The sequence below is a fragment of the Acomys minous genome (genome assembly GCF_964271855.1).
Source record: "Acomys minous genome assembly, chromosome: 2".
Lineage (NCBI taxonomy): Eukaryota > Metazoa > Chordata > Mammalia > Rodentia > Muridae > Acomys > Acomys minous.
In genome coordinates, this window is record NC_140484.1 from 136,298,650 (window position 1) to 136,310,547 (window position 11,898).

At 40.1% G+C, this 11,898-nt stretch overlaps 1 pseudogene across 1 annotated transcript; it reads left to right on the forward strand.

Moving 5' to 3' along the window:
• The first annotated feature begins 2,336 nt into the window (after window positions 1–2,336).
• On the forward strand, window positions 2,337–5,816 carry LOC311578595 (caprin-1-like; annotated as a pseudogene). The gene is made up of 2 exons: window positions 2,337–2,433; window positions 4,509–5,816. The product of its transcript is annotated as a caprin-1-like (transcript).
• Window positions 5,817–11,898: the final 6,082 nt, after the last annotated feature.

An 11,898-nucleotide genomic window follows, 5' to 3' on the forward strand; every position in this document is an offset into this window, starting at 1 on the left:
TACAGATGGGGGTGGTGACTAAGAGCCACCTATGTGATGTATATTGAGAGAACATTGAATCTGAGTCACATTTTCCCTTTCCCAGATAAGTCACTCCAAATTAATAACAGTATGCTATCTTTCTGGTCTTAGCATGCCTAAAGGAACCACTTAATCTATATTCAGACAGCATTTATATGGTCAACCTACTCCCCTTGATTTCCAACTCCTATATCAGAATTGATGGTAACTCTCTTTCCCCACTATTAATAAAGGCTTCAAAAATACTTCAAACTAGAATATGTACCATTTTATTAGCCATATATAGTCACACTCATCCTTCCCCAGATACCTCTCTTACAGCAAGGCATTAGCTAGTTAGACTGACAAGAGTCAGACCTTTATTATGTGATCCCTAACTGCTAAAGACCATCACCTGACCCATATCAATGTAAAAGGGCTACTACAACTTACATTTCCAATTTCCTCCCCCAAAATACTTAAATGTACTCTCAAAACTTGTTCCTCTTGTGCTTCCTTAATATGTACCCTTGCTATACAACAATTGGGCCCTAACTCCAGAGGCTTTAATGCCAATGTCCTGAGGCAAATTGATGTAACCTATAGTCAATTATACATTAGACAAAAGTTTGTATTTGTTACCATAGATACCTATTCCCATTTCACCTGGGCCATGACACAGACTAATAAAAACTCAAAGAAATTAATTAATCATATGCTCCTCATTTTTCTATTATGGAGTCTCACTCCAAATTAAAACTGATAATTGGTTGGCTTCCAAAAGACACTAGTTCCAAAATTTTTGCAAAGCATGGAAGATAGTACACCACACTCATATACCTCACAATCCTCAGGGCCAAGCCATCATTGAAAGGGGACATCAAACACTTAAAAAGCAATTGATTAAACAGATATGTGGCTCCCTACCACCAAACACCCAATTAAACCTGGCATTGTTCATGTGTGATGTGTTAAATGTTTATGCTACCCAGGACAAACCTTCCATTGTCCATCACTGGATTCAGCAAACACATATGCCACCCATTCTGGTCAGGTGGAAGGAGCCACTTGATGTGTAAGGAGGGAGTCTGAACCCTTTGTAACAGTTAGAAAGGGGTATTCTTGTGTCTTTCCACAGAACAGTCTAGGCTTATTTGAGTTCCTGCCAGAAATGTCTGACATCTACACACCCACCAAGATGTCCTGGCTATTGCTGGCAGATCAAGAACAAAAATGGAAGAGGGAACACCACCACCAATGAAAAACAAGATCTCCTGGAAGGATATCCATTATCTGGTGGCTGCTGCTCAGGCCATGTGCCATGGCTTTCCCTTTCTCCTACTCTTATGGCTGTTATTGTTATTCTTTGCTCTTTACTCAGTAATTTCCTAGCCTCTTCCTAACCCTCCCTGTATCTACCCCTGGAGATTCTTTGCTAGGGAGGCATACAAAGGACACAACAAAATCATAGGACTGAACCCAGGACTGATCATTAGAGGAATGCCAAACCAACAAGCATTGAGATTTCTTTACACTCTTATTCTATATTCACGCCCCAAAGCCCTTCTTCTGCTTTCCTTACCAAAACACAGGTGACTGGCCTCCAAGGGGGCTCCACACATGGAGGTTGCAGATATTGGGGATGATTAATTGCACCCTCCAGCCATGATGGCACCAAGTTTGCCAACCTTAAAACTCATTTTCATCTTTGAAACGCTACCCTAATAGATTTGCTAAATACCCGCTAGCTCACCTACACATCTCTTGTCACCTTGTCCCTGCCTACGAGACATTACCACTCTTCAACAGGAAAATCAAACTTGCAAGGAATTCCAAACTACTCTATCCTGCCTACAGTACACCTGATAGACAGCTGGCATCCTTCCCCTAACCACCTACCCTAACTCCTCCCAATGTTCCTCCTGTGGCTACCTCTCTCAGCTGGTACTGGCAATCATTCCCATTGACATCTTACTTCATGAATCCTATCAATCTTTACCCACATGGAGGTTACAATACACTCCTCTCTATAACCTCCCCCTCTTCCTTTGTCTGTCAGGGCCCTTATCCAGATTCAACACTACATGTTCCCCTAACATCACTGACACCAAGCCAGTGTGTGCTAACCTCTCTGATCCTCTATGGTGCAGTAACACTACTGTTTCCTGCATTGAACCTCTTTTTCAGGGTTTCTGCACCCCTGTAATGATTGTTCTACTGGTTTTTATCACTATGAGCTTGAAGCTCTGGCTTCACATCTGGAAGGAGATTGAAAGAAAAGATATGTCTTCATCCCTTTGCTTGTCAGAATGGGTAGTGCTGCCTCACAAGGTATGATGAGAGCTGCTGGAGCAGCCTCCATCCAATCCCATCACCTGGCCATCAACTTCCAGGACAAACTCACCCTGGTGTCTCCACTATGGACTACCGAAAGTACCTTCAGTGACAGAAAAACCTCCCTAGTGTGGAACGTGCTCCAAAACTTTAGACTTAATGATTGCTGAAGTGGAAGGACTTGTATTGTGTTGTTGGATGAATTGCGTTTCTATGTTAACTAGTCTGGATATTTGGAACAGGGCATATAAATGCTCAAAGATCTCTACCGAGATCCCTGAGCATGCTATGTGCCTGACACCCCAACCCCATGGTACTCAAAACCTTTTTGTAGTTTGGCTTCTTTTCTTTGTTGGCCTCATACCGGTTATAGGAGCCCTGATTCTTCTGGAACCCTTCCTGGTCCACTTTTTAAAATGGCAGATAAGGAGCATTGCAAAAATCACTGCCAAACAGGTTCTTTCTCAGTATAAAAACGGAGGACCAAGATGACAGCCCTCCATTGTAAAATAAAACAGGGGGAGATGTTGGAAGACACTCCTATTAAGGTTTTATTCTACCATGTTTATGCAGTGTTCCCAGCTTGACACAAAATGAAGGACCCCTATCTCAGTGAGGCTTCCTCTTCTCCACCAGATCTTATCTGGAGATGACAACCCCATCCTCCACCTGGTGAATGTCACATTGTCCATGGCCAAATTTACAGGTTCAACTTCCTTTCTTTGGGCTGAGAATCTGCCCAGGAAGCACCTAGGATACTGGCTTGCCTCTTCATGTAAATGAGGCATTCCTAGCCCCTTAAGCTTCAGCCAATGATGTATACTCACCCTGGATATTATTACTCACTCACCCCAAACTATATAGCCTTTGTTCGACCTGTATAAAGTTGAGCCTGCTCACCAAAGCTGATCCTAAAAGTCAGTCATCCCACGGTGTTTATGGCTGTCCAAACTTTATGCCCCTCCTCATCTTGCCTCTCCCTTGTGCACCAGTGGTGAACGGCTCCCAAAAGAAGGGGACTGTTGTCTTTATTCTGTCTCTCTTTTTCAAAACTATAAAATATCTGTGAATATATATTTTTAATTTAAAATCTACACACATATGGATATACACATATGTAGTGCATGTTGAGATGTCTTGAGACTGAAATGTGAATAAATAAAATAAAAGACAGATACTTCTCTCAGAATTTTTTGTAGCCTACACCTGGGACAGGATATGTAATTTTGGTATAATTTTCTCCTGGTTTTTCCTGTACTTGAAGATTAAATAAATGCCAAAATTATCTCACAAGTTCCAAAGGATCTTATGTCTTCAACCACAGTCTTTTGTGACACTGAACTATCAAGTGAATACTCCGCAGGCTGGAGAACACTCAGCTCCCAAAGACCAGCTTTAGGATCAAACAAAAGAATGTCTTGGTGGTTCCATGGTAGGGAGAATTGAGCAGGCAGGGAACACCTGGCCAAGGAAACCAACTGTTAGCTATAGTAACTAATTGTCAAGGAAAGATTGAGGAATGGAAGATAAAAGACATACTGAGGACCAGGTGCAAACTAAAAGATCTCCTAGGACAAGAGAACTTTATTTTCCTTCTGCTGCCTTTTGTTACTCCTTTTGCCAACTTCAGTACTTTATTTAAAGTGAAGTTCAGGGTTTTTTTTTATTACAGATTACATCATTTTTCATCTTTTACAATCAATAGAGAATGTAAAAATCAACAGAACAAGAAAACAATCTAACAAAGAAATACAAACAATTCTGCATAACCTACAATAAAGGATATAGCAAAAAAAAAAAAAACTATTTTCAATCAATGATCAGCATGACATGATTTTTATTTCTTAAACAATATTCAGGATGTTTAACCATACATTTTCCAGGGATAAAGGCAATGTGTTTGCATGAGTGTCATAGCAACATAGCTTGACTCTAAATGTCCTTAACTCAGAAAAAAAACTTGACTTACTTCCAGTCCCAAACCAACAGGTGTGCCATCCAAGCATAGGCTAACTGCCAAGGGGTCCTCCATTATAAAATATCTATAAAGTATGATGTTCCGAGCCTACCTTCTACTACTTTCAAAGTAGATTCTAAAGAAACTAGTTTTACTTTTCTATAGCTAGCACTATCTAACCAAGTACTGTTTGTAAAAGTCCTTACTTTTTTTTCAGTTTCTGTTTTGTTTTGTTTTGTGTCAAACTACTTTGACAGCACTCAGAACCACCAAAATGGGCTATGAGGAGCAGAAGGAGGCAGCTTCAGCACCTGTGGGGGTAGACCAGGTAGCTGACGCTGAACTTGAACCAAGTGCAGAATACAAGGAACAAAGTGAGGTTGAATCAACAAAGTATGTCACTAGACAACTCACAGCAGAAATACAGTTCAGCAGTGGTGAGAAGGAGGAAGTGGATGAGACAGGGCCATTGAGATGGTTGAGGTGGTAAACTCACTCCAACAGCAACCTCAGGCTGCATCTCCCTCAGTACCAGAGCCCCGTTCTCCGACTCCAGTGGTTCAGTCAGATCCCCTTGTGAGATGACAGTAAGTCCAAGATCCTATGGCACATACACAGGGGCCTTATAATTTCATACAGGATTCAATGTTGGATTTTTGAAAACCAGACACTTGATCCTGCTGTTGTATCAGCACAACCTATGGACCCCACACAAAACATGAATCCGCCTCAGCTGGCTTGCCCTTGGGTTCATTCTGAATCTGGACTTGCCCAACCTAATCAAGTACCTGTACAACCAGAAGCCACACAGGTTTCTTTGGTTTCCTCCACAAGCGAAGGGCACACAGAGTTTCAACTTCTGTACCAGCCCTCTCATGCTACAGAGCAGCAGCCACAAAAGGAGCCAATTGATCAGATTCAGGCAACAATACCTTTAAATATAGACCAGACTGTAGGATCATCATCCCCTCCTGCTGCTTCTCAGCCTCAAGCGTTCCAGGATGGTACAAGTAAAACGTTGCATAACAGTGGAATCAAGGTAAATGCAGCTACATTCCAATCTCTGCAAGTGGCAGTGTTCAGTATGAATGCCCTAGTTCCTCTTGTTAATGAACAAGAGACCTTAAAACAGCAGAGTCAGTACCAGGCCAGTTATGACCAGAGTTTTTCCAGTCAGCCTCAGCAAGTGGAACAAACAGAGCTTCAACAAGACCAGGTACAAACAGTGGTTGGTACTTGTCATGGTTACCAGGTCCAGCCCCATCAACTGCCTGGTAGGAACCAGCAGAACACTGGGTTTCCATGTAGCACTCAGTCTTATTACAACAGTCATGGTATGTCCCGAGGAGGGTCTCACTGGGCCAGAGGCTTCATAAATGGATACAGGGGCCCTGACAATGGATTTGGAGGAGAATATGATGGTTACCACTCTTCATTCTTGAACATTCCAAACAGTGGTCACACACAGTTTCAGTACAGTGGGCCCTGGGACTATTCTGGCTATCAGTGGCATGGATATCAGTAGGCTTTCAAGTGAGGCTTTGGGTAGAGTGGACCATGGGGAGCCTCGCGAGGTCAGGTAGGGCCCCTAAGATCCAACAGAGGGATGGCGCAAATGAACACTCAGCAAATGAATTAATGTGACTCACAGGAATATGTTTACTTGCTAAAACTACACTGGCTAAAACATACTATGTTACCAGAAGAGTTGTCTATCTGTTCTCGCTTTCAGAAAACTTACTGTAAAGCGTCTGTTTTCATCCCCTAAAGACAGGACTACAATTGTCAGCTTTATATTACCTGGATACGGAAGGAAGCTATTTTTACTCTGCATCCTATCCTAAGCATAATTTTGAGCCTTGCACATGTTACTTAGATTTCTCACCCTTGCTTAGGAATAAAACACTATATACTTATGGGGTGATAATATCTCCATAGTCATTTGAAGTGGCTTGAAAAAAAAAAGCCAGTTTTGCATTTTGACACTGGATAAAATCCACGATCAGTCCTAGAATTATTCAATGGTACTTGGCAAAGTTAAAGCATTTTCCTTGAAAAGGTGGAAGGAGTGGAGTGTGGCTTGGCAGAAACAGCTGCATTTCAGAACTTTTCCCGTGACTGGAGCACTGACCAATTAGAAGCAAACCAAATTATGTGTGGGTCTTAATCACACAAGTGAGGCTGGTTGCCAGCCTTGACATAGCACTAATCATCTGGCCAAACAACTGTGATTAAAAACACACGTAAATTGCTCTTTAATAGTGGATACCATGTAAGACAAAGCCAAAATGCAAATTAGGCTTTGCTTGGCTCTTTTGGAAGATATGCATCAAAAACGGCGTATAATCTGGATGGGCTATTCAATGTGAACTATTTAGATACTTACAGTTTCTCTGAAAAAAAAAAAATGGCTTACACGAGGATTGGTCCTTTTGTCATTCCTCACGATAATGTGCTTTGTCATCACTAATTCTTGGATCTTGCTGTGTTGTTGCCTAAATTGGTAAAGGTACTGATGAAAATCTCTAATGGATGGATAATCATTACACTTTTGGTCACACGCTTTTCTCCTGCCGCCTTAAAGTTCTTAAAAGAAAAATGCATGCTGCTACTGCCCTTTGAAATTGTTCACTTTTGAAAAGCAGCAGTATGTGTTTTCAGTTGATTTCCCTGTTTGGGGGAAATGACAGGCAGTTTCCATTCTGATGGTATAAGCAAAACAAATAAAACATGTTTCAAAAAGTTGAAAAAAAAAGGCTAATGCTATGGTCTTATAGCTGCTGTGTTTATTGGGGGCTTTGATATGGTTTGTATCTCCTTGTCTTATGCCATGATCATCCATGCTGTGGTGAAGCTGTCTTCTGCAGATGCTCGACACAAAGCCTTCAGTACCTGCACATCACACATATGTTCTATTGTTATCACCTATGTCCCAGACTTCTTCAACTTTTTTACTCATCGTTTTGGGAGAACCTCTATACCCCATCACGTCCACATTACTATAGCCAACCTGTATCTGTTGCTGCCTCCCACATTGAATCCAATTGTGTATGGAGTAAAGACCAAGAAGGTCTCTGAAAGAGTGATCAAACTGTTTGTTAGACAAAAGATATTTGACTGAGAGGTAAATCTATGCTAACTAAGTTTGTGTTTACCAAAAATGTCCAGAAAATTTTCAAGGGAGAAAGGCATGAAGAATTCAAACTGTGAGCTCAGTAGAACATACAGGTGAATATTCTGTCATAAAATGCACAAAATGTTACAAAGGTTATTAGATCATTTGGTAGTATTACTTTTACTTTTTGAAGAACTTAAATTTAAAAGAACATATAGTAGACTGTTCACTAAAATGTGGCATATAACCACACTTTCCAAAAGAATATAGCTATATTTTGATCTTGTATCTATGTAAAGTCTATTACACATTGGAAAGACAGTGTAACCACTGGAGGGCTACATGTATAATCAACATTTGGGAGCTTGGAATGTCTTTATAAGCATAGATTTTGTTTTAAACTTGGTCACCTTTCAGCATGGAACATAAAAATCTTATGTACACATTGTCAATAGCAAAAAAATCCAGGGGGGAAGAATATTTTATAAACAATGGAATCACTGAATTTTGTCTGGTAGCTCTTTGTGGTGAGGGGACCCTCCCCCAGGGGCCCCAGTTTGCTTGACTAGTCCAACTCTATGACAGGCTTCAGGTTTTCACTCTGACTAACTAGGCCAAGTTTCTAACAATTGCTGGAAAACCACAACTCATGAACAGCTCATGTGCAGTCAGTCACCTTCAGGTCAAAATGACCAATTACTATGTTTTTATTACTTTATGGCCTAGGTAAAGAACACAGCTCACTCTATCTAATCAAATTAAAGACCAACTCCTGAGTAAGAGCGAGAACCTCAATGACTCAAAAAGTCCTCAGTAACCAAACAGCCGATCCTGAATCCCCTTGTACTCTGAGTCAATTCTGACCAATTAATTAAAACAAATCCCTCCAACTGTCTCTAAATTGAGTCTGCGTGCTCAGTTCAGGTTCGCCCTCTAGAGGAGAGAGGGGATCCTAGCATGCAAGAATAAAACCTCTCTTTGCTTTTGCGTACTGCTGTGGGGTCTTTCTTCAGCAGGTCTCCTGAACCCCAAATGTGGGAGTCACTTTTGGGGTAAAGTTAGAGTTAAAAGGAAGAAATGGTTTGTCACATGATTGTGCACAGTATGGGGCCTTTAAGAATCAGATGGCAGCCTCTTGACTTTTAAAATATTTCATATATTTATTTTTCTTTTCTTTTCTTTATTATTATTGTTTGTGTGGTGTGTACTAGTGTGCACATGCCACGACCCATGTGTGAAAGTCAGAGAACAACTTTCAGGAGTCTGTTCTCTCCTGCCACTGTGAGTTCCAGGGATGGAATTTAGTTTGTCAGGCTCACACAGCAAGCACTTCACACCCTGAGCCCTTTTGTTTGTCTCAAAACACTTATCGCATCACCAAAACCAGGGTTAGCACCAGGGACTTTTCAGCATTAATGCCAGAAACATTATGTTAGTAACCTTTTACATTTTCGGATATAGGGGTAAAGAGTCTAGCATATCTGACTCATTAAAATGCAAGATGCTGGAAGCACACAGCCACTGTAAAAGTCCCAGCTCTGCCAATTGACTTGTTGGTTGTTTTTATTAAATTATTTACCTCTTGCGATATCTTCGTGCCTCAGTTTGCCTAACTATAAAATGTGTGCAAATCATTATCACATTCAAATCTGTTTTTAGGACCAAAGGAATATATCTTTTAAATATATTCTGTAGAAAATATATGTTTGGGTGTTATTGTGGCTGTTGTAACACTGAAAGTCTTTGTGCGTTTTGAAAGACAATAATTTCGGTCCCCAGGAAAGCATGCACTGTCCCGAGGAAGCCCTGCGCCCAACAAGAACCTGTCAGGTACAATCAGAGCACTGGAGTAGGGAGCAGGAACTGGGTAACTGGATTTTTTAGAAATCGAAAACCGAGAAAGCTCCGGAGACTCAGAAAGATGAAGCGCAGACCCAAGAGGCAGAGGCCGTGGCAGAGATCTGAGCCATCAAAGACACTCTCTACTGGGTGGAAGATTAGGGTTAAGTGTTACTCTGAAAACTTTTAAACTCGAATGTGAAGGGCAGAGCTGGCTGTGTCTGGCGTCCTGTGAAAAGCCACACTGCAGGCTCTCCCTGGCAGGCCGTCTTCGTCACCACGGCTTTGTTCTTTCACGTTCTGAAACATCTATAACTGACAATGTTTCCTACCCTTATATTTGGACGCGTACTGCTTATTCGCTACTCCAGAAGAACTTACACACACTCGAGACTTATCTTACATCCCACATCCCCTGTAAATTCTTCACACTCCGTCTCTCATAAGTAACAATGATTATTTATTCGGTTTTAATTATAGTCTTCCCAAGACATCTCTGTCTCTACTAGAAGAAGAACTCAGTACAGTTTGTGTAATCATTTGCCTGTCAGGAAAGGGTATAGAGCCAGGCACAGAGAGGACATTAAAAAATGGTCGCTCATCAGGGAAGCTTCCTCTTGCAGTAGACGGGATTTAAGACAGAGACCGATAATTGGGCAATGCGCGGAGAGCGAACGAGTTTGGAGCACTCAGTCCTAAGTGGAAAGTCTTTAAGCAGGAAAATTTTTTTCCTGAAGGCTCAGAAATCTATGTAGAAGAGGAGGTAGGGAGATCGTAAGAGCCAGAGGAGGTGGATGAATCCAAGGAAACAGCATATTCTAGACACAACAGGACCGATACACATATGAACTCAAAAAGACTGTGAGGGCACGTAGAAGACTTGCACAGGTTCAAACCAGACAAAATTCAAACACTGAGAAGAGGAAGTAGACAGATTCTTCTAACTGTAACCAAAAGGCAAGTTGCAATTAATAACTCCTGGTAAAGAAAAATCAATTTTCTCCAATTGATTGTCACTGGGTGTATGAATCACACTCCAACTGTCCCATGGCAAAGAATGCCATAAAAATGGATTTTGTGTTTTTTGCGCATCTTTTGTTTGGGTGTATTTGGGTTTGGTTTTGTTGTTATTGTCACTGTTGTTAATTGGTTGGTTTTCTTTTTTTATTTTTTCTATTCTTTTCTTTTGAGAAAAAGAACACGAAGTCAAGTGGGCAGAGATGTATAAAGTATCTAGGAGGGGTTGGGAAAGGGGAAGAATATAGTCAAAATATATTCTCTGAAAAATATTTAAATAAGAATAAAACTATTTGGATTATACTACCCTGTGAGAAGCCAATGAAAGCTCATTCACAGAAAACTAATCCTCTACTGAGGAAAGATTTCTCATCAGACACTGGTGTTTAGAATGAATTTGAGTTGAAACTAACTCATAAATAATATAATAGTTTATTAAATGATTAGAATAGACCAGAAACCATATTATGTTACTTCTTTAAGAACTGACATTTAATTATTCAGATACATTTTATTGCTAATCTTCTTCCATATTTGAAAAAAGTATAAAGATGACATTTATAGACATACAGAAACTCATTAACATGACAATGCTTAATCCTTAGAAATCAAAGGTCTTAACCTTAAGACTAACTGAATCCAAAACCAATAAACCATTGTAGTACTTGTCTACTAAAATGTCCTTCTTTCAGACTGCATCTATTTTGAATCATCTCTTCCCTTTTAACCATATATGTTGTTTCATGTTTACCTCAACAGTGTGTCTATTCTCAGTGTCCTGTGTCATGGGATTACTTGACGTTTAGATCTGCCTCCCTCCAATTGAATCCAGTTTGTAGCTAATAGCATCTGTCAGTCATATTTAGTGTCTCAAGAATGAGTGAATAAGTGAAATAATATCAACTACCATAGTAATTTGATGATTTTTACCTCCTTAATAACACAATCACATCTCATAGATCCAATTTTCCTGAAGCTTAAAATTTGCAAATGTAGCTGTTTGTGGTGGTGCATGCCTTTAATCCCAGCACTCAGGAGGCAGAGGCAACCAGATTACTGTGAGTTCAAGGCCAGCCTGGTCTGCAAAGCAAGTCTAGGACAGCCAAGGCTACACAGAGAAACCCAGTCTCAAAACACTAAAACAAAACAAAACAAAACAAAAATTTAAAAATGTATGAAAGCATAGAACACTTGGACATTTAAAAATAGAAGGTAATTAAGAGTCTAACAAACAATTAAAATTTGGATAGTCCACAAAATATTAAAATATAGCTTGTCTTATAGATACTGCAGCATTGAACCCATGCTTTCTACATCAAACAACACACTTGGTTTAAGTAGATTTTGAACTTAATGGAGAGTACAAGACTGTCCCAAATTACTTCAAGTTTATCTTTAAACCCAGAACACTAGATTGACATTTAGCCTACATCCATAATCTTGTTACTATTCCACATATATAGATATTGTAAACAAAATATTTATAAGGAATGAGTATGTTGAATATTAACTTTTACTTTCTATACTTTGGCAGAATTTTCCTTATAATGACTATTTTATAATCTACAATTGCAACGATGTCAGAGATTTTACATGTTAGGTAACTTAAAACTATCTCACGTACCTTTCACGATTT